At 42.7% G+C, this 20570-nt stretch overlaps 1 long non-coding RNA gene across 1 annotated transcript in view; it reads right to left on the bottom strand.

Annotated features, from left to right (window-relative positions):
- Positions 1-11708: 11708 nt before the first annotated feature.
- Positions 11709-20570, bottom strand: part of LOC144818714 (uncharacterized) — a 249788-nt gene continuing 240926 nt past the window's right edge. Inside the window, exon 5 of the long non-coding RNA XR_013607156.1 lies at positions 11709-19436. This is a non-coding gene — a long non-coding RNA (uncharacterized LOC144818714). The remainder of the gene's footprint in view (positions 19437-20570) is intronic.

The following is a 20570-nucleotide window of genomic DNA, read 5'->3' as shown; positions in this document are numbered from 1 at the left end:
AGACGTCAAACCTATAAAGGCGCGAACATCCTTCTGAGTGCGAGGGACTGGAGTATCTAGGATTGCTTGAATTCGATCTGGTGTCAATGCACGGCCCTCCTTAGACAAAAGATGACCGAGGTAGGTCACCTTTGGTCTACAATATTGTAGTTTTTTCTTCGAGACTTTATGATTATGCTTAGCCAGGAAGGAAAGCAAGGAAAAGGTACTCTTCTCACATTGTTCTGGCGTGTCTGCAGCAAGTAAGATATCGTCTACATATTGAATGAGAACCACTCCCTCTTGTAAGTCAAAGGAATCAAGCTGTCTTTTTAATGCCTGACTATAAATGCTAGGACTTTCAGTATAGCCTTGAGGAACTCGACAGAATCTATACGATTTATTATTTAATGTAAAGCCGAATAGATATCGACTGTCAGGATGTACAGGGATCGAAAAGAAGGCGTTCTTCAAATCAATGACTGTAAAAGTAGTTGCCGTCGGTGGAACCAACGTAAGCAATGTGGTGATGTCAGATACCACTGGATACTGAGGCACTACTATCTTGTTTATTTCCCTCAAATCAATAATGAAACGGTAAACTTTAGCATCTGTATCTCTTTTAAGGATCGGTAAGATTGGACTATTGCAAACATTGTAAGGAACTTCCTCGACTACTCCTGCCGAAATCAAATCATTTACAATGTGTATTAAAGCAAGTTCACCTTCTCTAGAAATCTTATATTGCGGGACACGTGGCAGAGATACTCCCTCCTTTACAGTAATACGCACTGGAGGAATTATCATTCGTCCTACATCCGTGTCAGAAGTGGCCCACAACGTTTTTGGTAAGGAGGCCAATACTTCAGATTCATGGAGAAAACACACTCGCTCAAAGTCTGGGTAATTCTCATTCAACACAACTCGCACTCCTTCTGGGGCACAGCGAATAGTAGCTCGAAAGTGTTTTAACATGTCGAGTCCCATAATATTATCTGGTGTATTTGGAGACAACAAAAAGGGACATGGGGCAGCAAATTTATCGACATGGAATGTAACTGGTTGAGACAGTGGGCTAGAAGTAGGTGTTCCATCGAACCCTATTGCTGTAATTACCTCGCCAGACAGGGGAGCCCTTGGAACCAAGTGTTTGGACAAAGCGCTACGAGTAGCTCCTGTATCAACCAGAAATTGATCAATAGAACCCAGAACCTGGGCTTCTATGTATGGACCCCTTTGATCAACTGGTACCTCAACCGATTCCAACCCCCATCCTACGCAATCCTATGCATAATGCTCATCCCGTAGTTCAGCAGGACCACCCTCATTTATCTGATATTGATTGCGATTATCAAACGTATTATAATCTGACTGACCACGACCCCTTGCTCCATATCCTCCACGATCATTCGTGCCATAACCTCCTCTTGTCCCTCCATAATAACTTCTAGACCTTCCACTTCCTCGTCCCCTCAAATTACGCTGTTCTCGAAACACCGGACAGTCTGCAATCCAATGCCCAAACTGTTTGCAGTATGCACATTGATTCACAGAAATGTCAGAACGAGGGGGAGGAGCATTACTGTACGATCCTCGTCCCCCTCTATTGTTCCCTCTCGTAGCCTGAACCTGAGCTAACATTACCTTCGTTTTCAATTCCTTCGCCTTCTTTTCACTACTTTCTTTCGCCTCCAATTCCTGTCTTTCATAATATTGAGCCATAGTCAATAAAGAAGCAGGGGTTGCTGTGGTCCATGAACTTTCACTCGCTTTCAATCGTTTCGCAATCTCCGGTAGGAGATTAGCCACATACTTATCAACGAATAAATGCCTGCCAGTATCTTCTGTCAATAATTGACCACTGTAATCATGGAACGCTTCCTCGAAGCGAGAGAAAAAATCGGAAACTGATTCATCCGCTTTCTGCTTACAAGAGGCTAATATAGTCCAATCAATCTTTTTAGCGGGAGCAAGAGTCTTTAGTTTTGTTAGTATGGCCCCTGGAAGGTCTAATATTAACTGACACGGCTTACATGCTGGTTCTCTATCTAAATCAGCCTGAACAAGATCTTTCCAAGTGGCCCCGAGAGTCGTGAGGTCATCAAACCTACGAATCACTCTCCACATATCAGGGGGCAATATCAACCCGAAAAATAGATCAATATCAACTAACGTCATGATACATGAAGAAATTGCACTTTCAACATTTTCATAAAAAGCCGCAGGGTTTTTACGGGGATCAGGTAAAGCATTCTTAAGCGCCATGACATCTGCTCTATTCCAAGGCGTATAAACCCAATTATATACAAAATACCCTTTCGCATCTTTAGAACTTTTATCATCATCTGTGCCATCCCCTTTATGAGGGACATATAAAGGCGCAGCTTCTCGCATGGGTCTAACATTAATCGCAGCGATCTTATCTGTTTCAAAAATAGGGCATTCTTTGGATATCCCCGTCGCTCCGGACGCAGACGAATTCTTCGACGTTCCCAACTCCCGTAGTCGTATCGCCTCATTTCGTAGTTGAATCAAACGCTTGAAGAAGTCGTCCGCATCTGAAAGAACAAAAAGACCTTTACGAAAATTCTCACGGCCCTCGGATATCTCCTTGGGCTCTAACTCGAGAGAATATTTTCTATACCGCTCAACAACTTCATCTCCAAAATGATCTAAAAAATACAGTTGTTCCTTATCAGGCCACTGTTCCATTTTTACAGCAATGTCAGAAACAGTAACAGTATTAATATTTAGCTTTCGTGCCAACGAACGTAATTCCGCAGTTCGTTCCGCATGTAACCTGGTACGCTGTGTTCGATCCCTATCCTCGTCTGATCCCTCGCTCGGAGCCGTGGGTGCGACGTACGGAGGCGGACAACGATCTAGTAATGAAAAATCATCCGTTTCATTAGTAAGGACTGGATAGAGAGGATGCCTGATAGGGAATTGACCATTAACCTGTAAATTACGTTCTCGTCTCTCCCTCTCTTTCTTTTCCTGTAATTCCTTCTCCTGTAGCTGTAAAGCTTTGTCATGTGCAGCCTTCCGCTGCACTTTCTCCGCCAAGGCTTCCTCACGCTTCACTCGTTCACGCACCTCTTTCTCCCACATACGCACACAATCAAACATATCTTGTCTAGACCTTCGCTGAAACAAACACTGCTCTACATACTGTACCTTTCGAAGGTCAAACGACCCATATAGTGGCCACTGTAATTCACGATCAGTTTTAGTATACTTATGCCATAATGTACTATACATTATTGGTGGAATACCGAATTTGACATACATTTCACGATTTGGAGTCCCCTCTGGGGGAGCCGGCTGTTTTGCACTTAATCGATAATTGGTACCATTTTCAGAACAGCACATCCTACGGAGTGTGCTAAAAACAGGCATGTTTCAAAAAGTACCATGAAAACGTGATACTACAAAAATGCCACCTAACACGGTGCACTGTTCAAATCAAATAAATCAGAGAAATATCCCTACATGCCTGCCTATGTGAGGTGCACTCCACATATTCAAATTCAAATTCAAAGATTCAAAACGTTAGCTAACAAATTCAAATTCAAATTCAAAGTTTCAAAAAAAAGCCACAGTAAGTGTCAGTAGACTACTTCACCACTCAAAAGCTTACCAAATATTTTCAAACGTCCAAAGTCCAACTGCCAAGTTCTGTGGTCAAATCAGCCAAAACGGCACATCACGACAATCCAAGATCAGAATCTCAGTCGAGGACCGGCGCCACCTGGAAGGTCAGATCGGAAGGAAGGGAAAGCACACCGTGGGTGCCGAGACTCGGGTCACTCAATGGCAGCGATCGCGTCCATGGCGAGTTTCCTAACCTTCGTCACGACCTCTCCTTCGGGCATCCGAGTCGCCGATGAGTCCCTTCGTGGTCGCCAATTGTGGTGTTGGGTTCAAATCAGGCCTACATACTCTGCTAAACTCTCGAACACCTTAGTATAGAAGTTGGCACGGACACTGGAAAAGGTAAAAGACAAGTTTATTAAGACCCCATGGGGTGGTGATACATTCCTACAGCACCCTTCGGCAATGTAAGAAGTAGCACCCCGAACATTGGTGCGCGACCTCTTTTATACAGTTTAATAGTAATAAAAAGATAGGCGGTTACAAGTTACACATTTTAGGTACATATAAGGTCATTTTTGGAACACAGCCAACGTGTGGGAGGAGCTTCAACAGCACTGGTCAGTTAGTGTGAACATTCCTAAAGAGTGACCAATTGGTGCGTAATGCGCATGTGCGCTTGACCAGTACTAAAAATAGCCTGTTGCCGAGCAGACTAGTGACCATGGGTATCGAGAACGGACGAAAGGGCACACTGACCACGAGGCAGCGTGTTCATAGGAAACGGAAGTCAGAGGGATTCAAAATGGCCCCCGTTCGTTTTGGTCAAGTTAACAGAAAAGACCGTGTAGCTGTGCTAAACGCTAACTCAGGAGCTGCCAAAACACGACACCCTGAGTCAGTTAGGATTATAAGAATGTAATAATCTAACTGCCCATTCTAACCTATGAGAACAGGTAGCCTTCAATAGGGAAAAACGAAAATGGCTGTAATTCACTATTAGAACATACTACACACATCAGAGCATGTTCTACCTTATACTTACAATGCACCCTGCCCTTGGGCCTACCATAGGGGTGTCTAATATGAATTAAAGGGAAGGTTTAGGGACTGGCAAGTGGGTGCACTTGGCCAAGTCGACATGGCAGTGCTAGACTGCACACAACCCTTGCAATGGCAGGCCTGATAAACACACTTTACAAGCTGCTTCTGTGGGTGGCACAACCAGGGCTGCAAGCCCACCACCAGCATTTGATTTACAAGCCCTGGGCACACACGGTGCACTGTACTTGGGGCTGTTAGTAAATCAAATAACCCAATCATGGAATAACCAATCAGTACATTAATTTAACATAGGGAGCACTTGTACCGTGGCACTGATTAGCACTGGCACAGTGCCCAAAGCATAAATCCAGCAAAAACATATCAAAACAGAGGACACAATCCGTCAAAAATGGAAGGGAGACTCATGTCAACGATATCAGGTCTAACAGTTGGCTTCTTGGAATATGAGATTATAGAGTAGCGACTAGGATACTGAGAAGCGACATAAAGCAGTGTATGGTGTTTTCAGTCTCGTGATTTCTGTTATGTATGTGGAGACTAACATCCCAACATTTTCAGTTTAGGGATTCTGCTTTTATTCCTTGATTTTGCTTATATAGAATAAATATGTAAATTTGCTGATAAACTGTATTGTTGTAACGATTTCTTTAACTTACCTATTTATGTATTGCATCCCTTGATTTTAACAACAAATTATGTTTTTATGTACTTTTATGGCTTTGAGTCGAATGAAGACTTTAAAGTAAGGTTGTGAGTTTATTCCACAGTTATGTCTTACAACCACAACATGTAGCAAACCATTTTCCTCGCACCACTGTTACCTATCTATAATCTACATATTATCACATCACACAATACATTATCAAAGTTCTTTGGAATGAAAAGTTTTGGGCAGAGGCTTGTATTGTACATTTAACATTTCTGTTCTTGCTCTACAAAAATTATTTAAAAAAGGGCTGCCGTGTAGGTTGAGGATCACAAAATAATATGAAAATCACAAGAAAGGTATAAGTGTTGTAGGCAATTAAATGTTTAAACTATAAAATAATTCTTAGCTGAGACTGGAGAGCAGCTGCAGGTCTAGCACTAATTGCTGGCACAAATACCTTACAGTACAACATTGGAATGTTGAGCTCTCCATTGAAAACAATGGCGTGCTCCGGGCTTCTAATGGCTGGTAGAAGCCCGGAGCATCAACATTACACTTTAGCAAAGGCCCCACAGAGCCTAAGGGGATTTCAACCCCCTTGTGCTCCATGAGGCCTTTATTTTACAAATTAGAACATTCTGCCTGCTAGGAGTGGAATGTTCTAGTAACCTTAGAGCCCTTCATAGCAGGCTCTACCAGCCATTAAAGGCTTGCTCTCATGTAATGCTCGAGCAGGCCTTTAATGACCGGTACAGTCCGCCATGGCGGGCTCTAAGACTATATTAATATTGTCTGCAAGCTTCACTAACAAATTATGGTTTTCGTTAGATGAGCTGCCACTCAGTATTGAATCTCAAATCTCAAATGTTATGTTATGTTAACTACAATTTGTACAGCGCATAATCACCAGCAGGTCTCTTAGTGCTTGTTGAGAAGACACAGGAGCCATCTGTCAATCCCGGGAGCACCTACGCGGAGGAGTTAGACAATGACCAGTGCCTCCCTGAACAGATGGGTCTTAAGGTGTTTCCTAAAAGAAAGAAGGACAGGTTCCTTGCGGAGATTCTAGGGCAAGTGATTCTTAAGTTGGGGAATTAAAACAGAGAAAGCTCTGCCACCTTTAGAAGCAGTTTTGACCCATGAGTAGACCAAGAGGTCTGCCTCTAAGATCGAAGTGTGTGTCCCGGCACATTGTTCACCAGGCGCTCCTTGATATAAGCTGGGGCCTGGCCATAGATGGCTTTATGGGCAATGCAGATGCCCTTAAATTTTGCTCTCTGTTTCACCGGGAGCCAGTGCAACTTGTGCAGCAGAGGGGTAGCATGAGCCTTTCTAGTCAGCCTAAAGATCAGCCTAGCTGCATCATTCATGGTCACCTGCAGCTTGCAGATTAGTATCTCACAGAGACCAATATATAAGGCATTGCCATAGTCCAGCCTGGACACAATTGTGGCGAACACAATTGTCTGTAGAGTGGTGGGTGAGAGAAAAGGGACAAGTTTCCGCAGCTGTCTCATTAAGCCCAGACACGTGCCAACCACAGTAGCGACTTTGTTGGTCATAGAGAGATTGGCATCAATCTTGATGCCGAGGCTTTTTACAACAGGACCTGGCGTCGGTGCGGTGCCGAGCTCTTGTGGCCAGAAAAGGTTGTTCCAAGCGTTGCCTTTGGAGGAGATTACGAGAACCTCCGTTTTGTACGGATTGACTTTTAATGAGTTGGCTGTCATCCAGCTCACAGTGTGTCTAAAAATGTTTTGCACACGAGTGTGGGCATGCGGGGAGGTATTGATCTGCAGGATAAGTTTTGTATCCTCTGCATAATTGAAAACTTGACAGTCCATGCCAGCTAGGGCAGCCACCAAAGGCTGGAGATACACATTAAACAGGAGAGGGGACAGGGCTGAAGCCTGTAGGACACCACAGGAGTGGGCACAGCTATATGCCATCTGCTCACCCAGTTGGATCCTTTGGGACCACCCCAGAAAAAAGGACTCCAGCCACTGGAAAGCCAATCTGAAAATGTCCATATTGGAAATCTGAAACAAGAGTTGGGCATGATTGACCATGTCGAACGCCGCTGACAGGTCTAGCAAAATCAGGGCTCTCGAATCTTTGTTATAGGCCCACACTTTGAGCTCATTGAGTACAACCAACATCACCAGTTCAGTACTATGGTGGGCTCTGAAGCCTTCCTGCTGCCCCTGAAGTAGCTGTTATTCCTCTATAAAGGCTGAAAGTGTTTTGAAGACACGTTGCTCCAGGACTTTTGCTAGAAAAAAGAGCTGGGAAATGGGCCTATATTTTCTAAGATTGGCCACCTCTGCCCCTGGTTTGTTCAGCAGGGGAATGACCCTAGCTTCCTTCATACTGGTGGGTAGATAGCCTGTCTCCAGGGAATGATTAAGTAGAGAGAGGATCTCTTTTTCTAGCCTGGGGAGGGCCATTCGGAAAATCCTTGTGGGCAAGGATCTGCAGGGGAGCCAGGTTTAACGCAGTTCATCAGGTATGTCAGGGACGCTGAGTCTAATTCAGGGGAAAAAGTGAGTTGCTCGCCCAGAGTGCTGGGTGCTACGGTCTGGTCTAGGATTGCTTTATTTGGAGGAATGTTATCTATCTCAGCTAAGATATCCCTATCTTTCTGAAGTAAGAAGTCCTGGAATTTATTGCAATCCGTCAGCTAGGGTGGCAATTTCTGTTCTGACTGCAGACTGAGCTCTCTGAGAATTCTAAACATTTCCCTCTGTTTATTTGTAGCATCTGCAATTCTAGCCTCATAATATTCAGCTTTTCTGGCCATAATGGCCTTTTTATATAGGGTTCGCATGGTTTTGTACCTTGCAAGCACAGCTGGGTGAAGAGAATTGCGCCATAGCCCCTCGGATTGATGGAGGATTTGCTTCCTGCCCCGCAGATCCTCATGTAACCAGGGAGCCCCCTTGCTCTTGTCTTTGACTCTTTCCCTCCGGGCTGGTGCTACCTGATCTACGGCCCTACATAGGTTACCAGTGAGTGCTTCACTCTCCTGGTCGAGATTATCTTTCATAGGGTCAGTACGGGAGGTAATGAGCAGGGTGCCTATTAGCTTGTCTGCCTCAATATTGTTTCAGCTGCATACACCTCTCCACTCTGGAGGTGGGTGTAACAGTTGGTTTACCAACGGAACCCAGCAATGGATTACTGAGTAATCTGACCAGATGCATGGGCTGATGTCTGTGAGGCTAGCCCGGGGCTGAGTAGTCCAGATGAGGTCCAGAATATGGTCTTTGACATGAGTTGGGGAGTCAACCACCTGATGAAGTCCTAGCGAGCTCATGACTCTCTTGAATTGACTAGCAGGTAGCTCTCTTGGTAGTATATCCCAGTGGTAGTTAAAGTCTTCTACCACTAGGAGACGTTGGTACCGGGAACAAAGATCACTGACAATTGTTGAGCGCCTTGTGCTGTACATCAGATAGAGCATTGATTTTGGCTGCCTTGTGGAAATTCTGTCCAAAAGAACACGCCCTACCACGTTAACAACAGAATCAAGCAAAGAAATTGGCCTGTAACAGTGAGTACTTTCTGTCACCCATCTTGAAAACTGGCACAATGATCGACTTTGCCCAAGACCTTTGGGGACCTGCGATGACTGCCATGATAATAAGGGACGTAGAGACGGGTACCCAGACCTCTACATCAGAAGAGTAGAGGTCAGGTGGGATTCCATAGCGCCTCGCGACTTATTCTTGGACAGCCCCAATATTCCCTTCCTAATCTCCTCAGCAGAGAAGGAAAAAACAGCCGTCCCTCCAATGTTATCAGATCCACCACTGGAGATAGAAGAGGGGAAAAATAAATATCCTCAAAATGGCTAACCCAACTGTCTTCAGTAATATAGGCCTCCAAAGGAGCAGCTGCTTCAGCAGCCAGAAAAGGACTATTGGTCATACTCTAAAATTTGGAGCTGGTCTTCAGGGTACTAGCTTTGATCAAATCAGACCATGCTTCATCCTTTAATAAGTTCTTACGTCTTACCAGTTCAGCTTTATACAAATCACGACTGTTCTTGACAAAAAAGGGTCTCTAGGTTTAGCACTCAATGAATGTTTTAGAATTCTCAATGCTCGTGAGCAACCTAAATCAAACCATCTCTGCGCCACATCATTTTGCCGCAGGGCAAGTGCCTTCAATAACTGCAAGATGGTGTTCACGATGACAGAAAAAGCATCTAAAATTGTAAATGAACCATTCTTTTGGCCTGAGCATATAACAAACTCCCTCTGACATTGAGAGATCAGGGTTATAGAAGAAGTTTGGGATTACCTATGACCACTTAAGACACTCGCCCCGTCAGTTGCCTTCAGGGTCCCTCTCACACACTCCCTCTGGGCTTGAATGAGCGTGGTCCAACAGGTTGTAACGCACACTTGGTTATGGTCACTGAAAATGCTCAGAGGAATTTCAGAGTCCATTACATGTTGAAAGAAGGGGGTGGAAACAAAGGTACAATCTATAAACAACGTGCAACCCATCCCAATAAATGTAGGATTAATATCCGTCCTTTCAGGGAGAAAATTGTCCATTGCAGAGACTCAATGAAATTCACTTAATATTGCATGTAGATTAGCTCCCTGTGGGGTTTGCACCATATGCATACCGGTCAGGCAGCGGCAACCCAGGGCCTGCACACCATCATTCCTCGGATCTCCACATACATGAACATTAGAGTCGCCGACAATCATGATCTTTGCATATTGTGAATTATGTGTTCTCCATTTCATTAAATGAGATCTCAGCAATTGAATATTACAAATCCATCCCCGGTAACAAAGAGGTAGCATTATAGAAATCCAGCAGGAGCAACTTCCTCATCCCCTAAGAAAATTACAGGGCTTGCAAGGTAGGGGCTTCTATAGATGAGACATCAAGGCTACACCTCTAGTTGGTTCTCCCCCTCTGGACGTTAGGATGGTGCTTTCGGATCGCACCTGCGGGACAGTTTGGGGGGTTGACTACAGATCTGGAGCTTTGAGATCCCGACTGTTCATTACCCCCTTACCGCACGTTGTGAATAAAGATGCCTCTTGGTAGAAGAACCCAAGCAACAAGATTAAGGGCAGCTACTTCCGCCGGGTAGGCTAAAGAGGACTTTTCGATTGCTGCTCAATGCTGGTTAATAGGTTCCAATTTAGCTTCCAAGGCAGCTATTAGGGAAACTCAGAAAAAATCGAGCAAAGTCAGTGAGTTAGATTTGTCCCAGCCCAAGGGATCATCACACCTGGGTGGTATGACATCCCTGACCCTTGCATGTTTAGATTTACTGGCAATTAAGGTCTGCTTTCTTTTACCTCCCACTCCTGCTCGCGAAACCTCCTATGATAATCCCTGTGTAATTTATGAAAGGTGTGTGTCTGATACCTGCACATGGGACTGTGAGGTATGCAATGAAGCGTTCACGTGTGGAAGAGGTGTGACGCCGCGGCCAGGGCGACTGACTCTAGAATCTGGGGATCACGGTTAGATCCCCGGTGCCAGCCTGGGCAATAGCTTGCTTAATCTTCCCGACGGCCCCCAGCGCCTAGAGACCCTTATGGGTGATTGTTCGTGCTTTACAAATGTGGATTATTATTATTATTCACTTCAGATACACTAACCTCTCTTCTACAAACCTACGCCAATGGAGAGGGTAATGAACTTGATCCCCGATCAAGGGATGGAAGAGGTGGGGTTGAGGAGAGCGGGAGAGGCAACGAGGAACCAACTCGATTTCCTCATTGAGAACCCATGCTGCTTGCTGCAAAAAGGTTAGAGTTATGAGGACAGCAGTGTAGGCAATGAAGGCTGCACCAGCGTATTAGTTCTCGTATGTACATAGAATGAGGACGCTCAACTTCCCGTGTCCCCACCGCTTAGAAGTCACAAATACAAGAGAAAGAAGGTCTCTCCAAATGATCAAATATTGAAAAGGAGCATGCAGTTAAACAGCATGGACTTCCTCGGAGTTGGAAATATCTCTTAAAGATAGCTGGAGCGCTCTTCTATTATAATTCGCATTGCACATACATTGGCAGTCCCCAGAGCTTCTGTTCAGTCAAAGCTTTCAAGAATGATTGCCCTTCATCCATACTAGTAGATAACTGTTTGTGCTGCGCACACCTTATTTTCGAAAAAATAAATACTAAATCAAATTTTTAATCCTGAGTTTAATCTGGGCGTGCTGGGGGGGAAAGGAGATAGCTACCCTCCCTATTATAAGAATCAACTGAATACTGCAAGTGTCACTGATCACTTGACCCTACCCGCACTGCATTTTGCAAACAATAATTTGCCAAATGTATACCCACACATTTTTTGAAATTCCCATACATTTTGCACATATTTAAAACATGATGCTTTGCGTAACAATTATCATCCAAAATGAAACTCTACACGAAAAAAGTTGTGTTTAAACCAATATTATTTTGGTCCGTACAATTTCTTTTTAACAAAACTCCAAAATTTTAACAAATGTAATTAAACATTCATGAAATTCATTAGTCGTTTATCCCAATGCATTTCGGGATGCAGGATCCCTTCTCAGGGGAACTGTCAAAATAAAACAAAATTTCACACATCAATATTCTTTCTTTTATAGCACAACAATGGTGGAACAAATTGCAAGCGACTGTTTCACAAGAATAAGCTGGAGAAATGCTGGCTAGTTGTCTGATAAACCTTCACCAAACTAGAAACACCTGGTGCGTGAAGAAAAGTGTTACTTGAACAGTACCACTTACCAACAATGAATTAAATGCGAACAAATAACTCTGCTGAAGTCCAGAACACGTTTGGGCTAACAGATGTTAGTGATTCAAATAGTAATTCAAGGGAATTTGGGTTCTGAACTTACTTTCAGTTTTTTGATTTTAGTATACATTGTGTTACGATCTGGACATCAGCAGAGTTATTTGTTCGCATTTAATTCATTGTTGGTAAGTGGTACTGTTCAAGTGACACTTTTCTTCATTCATGTGAATTTTTTTTTTTTTTACAGTTCTCCACACTAAGCTGAGCTGTTAAAACACATGTACAGCCACTGAGATGCAGTTCGAGTGGTACCCACAAAAAATAGGCCAATAAAAAGCATAGGTAAAGTTAAGAATCCCTACCAGTTCCTCTACACTGCTCCAGGCTCCTCCAGCCTTCATTCTGTGCCGCTGGGTCCCAATGGTGTAACCAAGGGTCAAAATAAGAGGTAAAGTCCAAGAGGGAGGGCCCACTCCTCCGGTCTCTGACAGACACGGATGGGCCTGCCCTTGGCTCGGGCATTGCCCGGGCGCGTCCAGTGCATGTATCACGATAGGTCAAGAGAGCTTTTACAGCCCGTGGCACAGGGGAACTGACCACTGATCCGTCTCCTCCTTCACACATAGGATTCTGGGACACAGAGTCCCCACCGCAGCAGCTCCAGTTGGACGTCCTGCGCTGTGGTAGGGGGAAGAGTGCTTTTCAGGGCATGGCATGGGGAACTGGTCACTGCCCCTCCTCTTCATTCACACACAGGATTCTGGGACACAGTCCCCACCCCAACAGCTCCAGCCAGAATTCACGCACCGGGGTAGGCGAAGAGCGTTTTTACAGCGTGCGGCACAGGGGAACTGGTCACTGTCTTTCCTCCTCCTTCACACACAGGATTCTGGGTCACAGAGTCCTCACCTCAACAGCTCCAGCCTGACATCCCCTTTAGGTGTGATCTATTTATAATGAAATGTTATGACAAGGAAAGTAGGCCTTACTTAGGTGAAAAGTATGTGTTAAAGGCAAACAGCTGTTAAGGGTGGATTGTTATTACACTGTGCTACAGCCTGTAGACAGGCAATTTATCACATGAATTCTTCCTGATTACTGCTCTGGCCAAGGTTTTTGGTGATGGTGACCCACCTGAACAGGCCATGGAGATAGACATTTTGCATTATGATAATCCTTATTAGGCTCTATTAGAAGGAATTTCGGATTCTTTTACACTGTGTTCTATATATATTTGTAATTATCTTTACTGTATATATGACTATTGCCTTGTTGGAAGGAGTGTGAACCTATACAGTAGGTCTGAGTTGTTTATGGTGGCAAGCCACTGATAAAGGTTATAAGGTTGATAATTGATAATGAAAGGTTATGAAAATGGCAGTAGGGTTGACATATATATATAGTGAAAAGTACATGTTAAAGCCAATAGCCATTTAAGAGTAGATTGTAATTACTTTGTATTAAAACCTCTGATAGGTATTTGATTGCATGAAATCTCACAGGTCACTATAGTAGGTAAGCCTTTTGATGCTGGTTGACTGTTCTGGCAAACAGGGGGTATGAAGAGTTATACTGTCAGAATCCTTTTTGGGTCATATTAGGACAGATAGAATGTTGCTTTGCCAACTGTAATTTAATATACAATGTAATGTTAGTACTGTATGCCTAATTGTTGCCTTCTGGGAAAGTATAAGCACAGCACAGGAAACCTCAGTTGGTTATGGTGAATAGCCACTGAAAGCAGCTGCTGGCCTGATTGTTTTAATAAGAAAAAATATTTCTGTTGCCATAAGTCTGATCTGAAACATTTTGATAAATACATCAGGCTTGAAATATTGATTGTGAAAAGCATATGTTAAAGTCAACAGGTTGATTGGAAGTGCTGATTGTTATTTCACTGTATTAAAGCAAAAAGATAGCTATTGTGTTCCACAAAATGTCAAATTACCTTTGTAGGGAATGATTTTTTTTTTTTAAATGTATTCTTCATCATCAGGTATAAAGCTTTTCTAATACAGTATTACACAGAGTATATACAATAAAAAATATATACCTTTTGGAGTCAAAATACCAGAAATTATCATAGTATAAACACACATGCGGACTAATACGAAAAGAAAGAAAAGAACAAAAAGAAAAAGAAAAAAAGGACAAAAGGCAAAGTGAGGAATACAGGCACAAAAAAAAGATTAATACTAGGCATGCCTTAAAAGAGGTCATGATGCCCAGCTTATATAGAAACTGCCTCAGGTTTACTCCTTCTAATATTTATCCATCCTTAATTTCCATTCTACAACCGGTGCCCAGTCCCGTTTTCCCCACTGCTTTGCCTTCTGCCCTTTTTTGTCATACAAAGCTTTCTCTCAGGCATATATGGCTAACAACCGTGACAACAACTGTTGAAAAGTCGGTGGATTTGGGTCTTTCCATAGAGTTGCTATACACAACCGACTCAAAGTCATTGCCAGAAATATAAATTCTTGATGAGGTATTTCAAGTCCTTTTCTCGCTACACCTAAAATCATAACTTCATCAGTTACGCTAATAGATATCCCTAATACGCTATCCAAAAATTGTTCTAATGACCGTTTAAATGGATCTAAATTGGGACATGAGGCAAACATGTATATTGTATCTGCCTGCGAGCTTTGACACCTCGGGCATGTTATCCCAATTGTTCCACCCCACCGAGCTATTCTATGTGGTGTATAATAAAGTTTGAACAGGGTCTTATAATACTGTGCTTGCAGATTCACTACTTTTAATATTGTGTTTGCAAAGATAAGCGATTTTTCACCCTCGTTCCCTGTTAGATTTAGCTTCGTTCTCCATTTTTCAAATACTTTCGCCCGATCATCCTCTTTATACTGGCATATTTCATCATATAATTGTGATATGGAGCAACCCTCCTGATCTCTCTCTAAAATTCATATTGCCGGCCTGTTTTTTTGATAAAGCTGACCTAATCTGAAGATACTTATAGAAATCTCTGCGCTCAAGATTATATAATTGCTGTGCTTTTTCAAAACCGATTAAGCCTGTATGATCGACGATGTCTCCTATGATATTGACCCCAAGGATGTCACCTGGTCGTGGAACACCTCTGGTAATAAACGGTTCTTATATAGAGGGGTATAAAAATTCATCCTGCCAAGTTTAATTTTTTTCCAGACCAGAGACCATACTGAAGATGCAGCCCCAAGTACCTTGAATTTTGTTTTTTTGTAGTAATTCGGTTCATTAAATGTAAGCAGTCCCTTATTAGAGTCTGCTATTAATAGTTCGAAGATATCTGGAATGCAATCATTACCCCTCCACCTATCATTTGTATTACCACCTAGTAATCCTCTAATATATTGCAGGGCTGCTGCCAAATAATAAGCCTTAAAATCTGGTACAGCGAGGCCGCCCGATCTCTAGATAATGACAAAAATGTTATTGCCCTCCGTGTTTTTCCTTTAGCCCATATAAAGAGATTGGTAAGTCCCTCAATTTCCTTAAACCAGCTATTGTTAAATTTTAACGGGATAGTTCGAAATAGATACAAGACCTTAGGCAGGAATAGCATTTTTTTTACATTGCATCGGCCTATAGTTGTTAGATGCAGGCTATTCATCCTGTCTAGATCTTCTTTAGCCTTTTTGATCACCGGGTCCAGGTTTTTTTCCACGACCTTCGTTAATTCTGATGTCATGGTTATTCCTAGATAAACCACAGCTTCAGTAACTCTCTGATCTGCAATTATAACCTGTTGGTTTACAACAATTTGAGTTTTTCCTTGGTTCAGTTTATATCCAGATAAAATCCCATAGACTTCTGCTTCCCTTTCTATTTCAACTAATGCAGAAGCAGGATCAGGAGATGTAACTGCTAGGTCATCTGCAGACCCTAATATTTTAGTCTCATACCCATTCAGAGTAATTGTCAAGATGTTCCTATTTAGCTCGATTCTTCTTATGAGAGGATCGATATAAAAGGCAAAGAGTAGCAGGGAACAGGGACACCCTTGTCTAGTTCCACGCTCGATGTTAATTGTCTCGCTTTGCTCCCCCATCACTCTAAGCCTGATCCTAGGGTTATTATATGGAGCTTTCAGGGCCCCTGTGCAGACTTTCCCGATATTTACTTTTCTCAATACAGCCCATAGGAAACCCCACGAGACCCTATCAAACGCTTTCTCGGCGTCCAGGAGTATTAAAGCCATAGGATCTTGTGAGGCTGCCGTCCCATCAAATAATGTACACACCCTTCTTATATGATCTGAAGTACCCCTCCCAGGGATGAACTTGTGTTGCCAAGGGGAGATAACCTTGCCAATTATCAAACTCAGGCGATTAGCCAAAATCTTAGAATATATCTTGGTGTCACTATTCATAAGGCTTATAGGTCTGTATGACCCTGGATCAGTAGGGGCTTTATTCTTTTTAAGAAAGACCACCATTAAAGCTTCGCCCCCAAGACCTAGGCGGTGCTGTTCCCCTTTGTTTTGAAACCATAAGTTTGTTAATATCTGCTTCTAAAATTGGGAGAAATTTCTTATAGAACTCGAGTGGGATAAGGTCAGGCCCCACTGCTTTCCCAGAGGGGAGGTCTTTAATTGCTCCCTGTATTTCTTCTAGAGTGAAGCTGGCTTCCAAAGCATTTTTATCTTCTAATGTTAACCTCTCTATTAATGCGGCCTCTAGATAATGCTCTATTTCTTTTTCTGTTTCCTTTTTACCCAACCCCTTATCTTGATTATATAGTTTTTGATAAAAATCCTGAAATACCGAGCAGATTTCCTTTGGTGTGGTAGCGGTAATGTCTGCCCCGATACGAGCTCTGATATTCCTCCCTTAGTAGCAGCCTGCCGCGTTCTGATAGCTAAGATACACCCAATTTGCTCGCTGTACTCATACTGATCTTGCTTCCATGCTGAGTATTTTCCAGCGGCCTTTGAAGCAAATACTTCCGCTACTGCTGCCTTAGCTATTGCCAGGTCCTGTACGACTCTTGTCAAATCTACTTTGGCACTTATTACTTTGACCAGCTCTTCTTTTAGTATGGCGACTGACCTTATTTTCTCCTCGATAGCCTCCTTCTCCAGCTTATTCTGCCTGAGAGAAAAGCTGGTAGTTTTCCCCCTGATGCCAGCCTTCAAAGCATCCCATACTACTGCTGGTGAGGCCGACCCCGTATTAATCTCCAAAAATTCTCTTAGCCAACCTTCCATATGAGCGACGTGCTCAAAATCTTGCAGTAGAGCTCTCTCAAATGTCCAGCTAATTGTTGCTTTTGGAGAATTTGGGATGGAGATTTCAAGAGCTAGAGGGTTATGGTCTGACATCACCCTCGGCAGCCTCTTGATCTTGACCATGGGTATTAACAGAGGTGATATCAGAAAGTAATCTAGGCGTGCTACAATCTTATGAGGTGCGGAATAATATGTGCTGCCCCCCCACCAGCGTTTTCCTGCTCCCATATATCGATCAACCCATTATCCTGCATTAACGGCTTCTCTTCTTCCTACCAGTAAAGCTACCGGGGTCATTTTTCCATAGGCCATTTAGGCCATTTATATTCAAGTCTCCGCACATTATTATTGGCAGCGGCCAGTTGGACAATTGTGTGTTAATGTGATTTAGAACCTCTGGGTCATCCACTGTTGGAGCATATACAGAGCATAGTGATTAGATCCCTGCATTTGACATTCAGCGAATACCCATCGACCGTACTTATCTGCCCTCTGCTTTTTCAATATAACCGTCTTTGCTCGTGCCAATATCGCCAACTCACGTGTTCTGGTCCCTTGTGTCGTGCAAGTTAACAACTGGTATCCCAATTGTTCTAGTAAATATTTTTGAGAGATCTCTACATGTGTTTCTTGCATGCAGATGATATCTGCATGCAGAGTCTTAAAGTATTCTTTCAGGTCCCTGCGTTTCTTGGCATCATTTAAGCCGCAGATATTAATAGTAACTATCCGCATGAATTTTCTTTAGCTTCCCAAGCGCCGATGTAGGGAATGATTTGATGTTGATGACTGACTATGACAAACCCTAAGGGGAGAAGTGTTGCATTTTAATAATTCTTGGTAGAATCACTTCTTAGATATGAGCTAGGATCTTGAAAAAAAAGATATACATATTTTTCTATTTAGATACAAAATGGGCCTTTGGTCCATTCTGTTCTGCCATTGGTCTGTCTGAGTGTCACTAACACTCGACTTCCATCCATGACAGTAAATTTCATGATGCATTTATTAATTCTGCATCAGACAGTGAGTCTTTTGTCCTATAAATGATGGCATTTTCTGGTCATGTGTGTACATCCACCTGTAAATGAGTGTACTTCAGTAATAGGGCGGGTTGGCCAGTCATTCTGTTTTGAATGTTCTCTTTTTGTAGTTTCCCTTTAATTTCTTTGATTCTCTTCTTTTTGTTGAAATGCTTCTTAAGGGGCTCTCCAGGCAATGTTAATGGGCAGAACTAATGGCACAGCTCTCCAGGCAGTGGTGATGGGTTGTTTACTTACTGTTCATTTCATCTGCAGTGCCCCACATTCAACATGGCCACTTCGTTTAAAACAAGAAATCATTATGGAATGCTGTTGTCCATAATGTATCATTGTTTCACCATTGCAAGATTGCCACCACATTGGTTCTAAATGTGGGGGCCATGCTTGAACTTTAAAACAGTAGGCTTATTTACAATGCCTTTTAAAGACACACACCCATCTGTTATGTTTAGTTTTGTTGATGCAAACATCTGCCTTCTGTGTTTAGAAGCCAGCATGTTTTCTTTCTTCTAATTGAATTATTTTAATTGTTGAGTTTGTGTTTTATTGTGGTTTTGTCAAGGCATGAATGGAAAGGTGAGTTGGTAGATTAATACATGGATGGATGAATGACAGAGTGCGTGTAGGAGGACTTATTTAGTATCTACATCCGTCAGTGACACAAAAGGCACTTTCATTCACAGACAAGACTCATTGGGATTTTCAATACTTGTAGAGGTTTGGAGCTTAATTCATAAAAAAAACATACAAGTAAGTAAAAGCATTGTCCAGGATTGCTGCTTTCCATATTCCAAAATGCATTTATGACACTCGTCCTCATGTCTCTAACTTTAACGCATTAAAGAAAAGAAGAAAACTATAACCATGTACCCTCCGCTGAACTGCAAGCATTGTAGTACATACACAATATTCTGGTGTTAGCACAAATTGCAATGTTTAATAAATGTTCGCTGCTTAAGGCATGTCTTAATTTCTTGCACCCGGTGATTGTCAAGGCATTGCGAGTTGTTCTTGAGCTGCTTTGCCTATTGGTCGTTTCTGCTCCTAGCACTGCATTGCTCTTCTAACGCGGATTCCTCCTGGTCTTGGACAATTGAGAAGATTGCTGCAAATAAAATAGATCATGATTACTTTTCTGCGTCACCAAAGTGTCAAAGAAAGCTTCGGCAATTGCCTTGCTCAGTAGGCCGGTTGCAATTTGGCATAATTGCAAAGTGTATTACAAAACAATTGGTTAATTATTTAAAAGGTTGAGCCTGTACTTGAGGCAATACACAATCACAGCTTCAGTGGCAGTCACACCAGCTTTAAAAGCTTACAACTATTTTAAACACATCTAATCTCCTTTGGTTCCAAATTGTTCCAATGAGGTAGGACATTTCTAATTGCAGATGAGAGACAATGATGTAATGGGGTAGAGGTGACTATGGAGGCATTGTTTATCCTGGAGGACAAAAAAAGTCGATGGTGAAGCAGATGACCTACATTATAGTGGACAGAGAATATTCTAGTGCTCAGTTTGATCTTTTTTTCATGCATCAATTCCCATTCAATAGAGGCTCAGGTGCTCTTTCCACATCTCTTCACATCATCTTTCCCTATGATAGCCTTTACATGCCTTCTATCTAAAATTTTGTAATATCTCCAGGCAGTCACAATAGTTCCCCTCTATCAATTTCTGGATCTTTCTCCACTCTCCCTATACATGACCACCTTGAGCTCCTCGTGCATTTAGGCTAAACAATACTCTTTTCCTTATCCCAATAGCATATAATTGTATACACTGGTGCTGAAGGCACTCGGAGAGGTGTGGCTCCTATGAGGTTTAAGAGATGCACACTCCAAAGATTTAATATCGAACTGGAATCCCTTATAGTTTCTTTGCTTCCATAGGATAGTTAGTTCAGTTAATTAGCATTCGGTTTGCAATGAATCCCCCCTTTCAGTTGTAGGACGGTTCTGGGAACATATCCACGATATTGTTCCCAAATGTAAAACCCGTTATGGTTATTCTTACACTCCAACGGTGAAAAGAGAGCAAACAGTCATTCTTTTTGCCAAAACAAACCAGCCGAGCAGTGATCCCGGAGTAAGCGAGGCCCACACACAAACGGAGCAATTTATTTCGCGCTCCGGGTGACAGGCAAAAAGAGTGCATGTTTGCTCTCATAGGAGCCACATCTCTCCGAGTGCCTTCAGCACCGGTGTACACAATCATATGCAATTGGAATAAGGAAAA

This window comes from Lissotriton helveticus, chromosome 2_1 (genome assembly GCF_964261635.1).
Source record: "Lissotriton helveticus chromosome 2_1, aLisHel1.1, whole genome shotgun sequence".
NCBI lineage: Eukaryota > Metazoa > Chordata > Amphibia > Caudata > Salamandridae > Lissotriton > Lissotriton helveticus.
The sequence above is the reverse complement of the archived record's forward strand: the minus strand, read 5'-3'. Positions and strand labels throughout refer to the sequence as shown.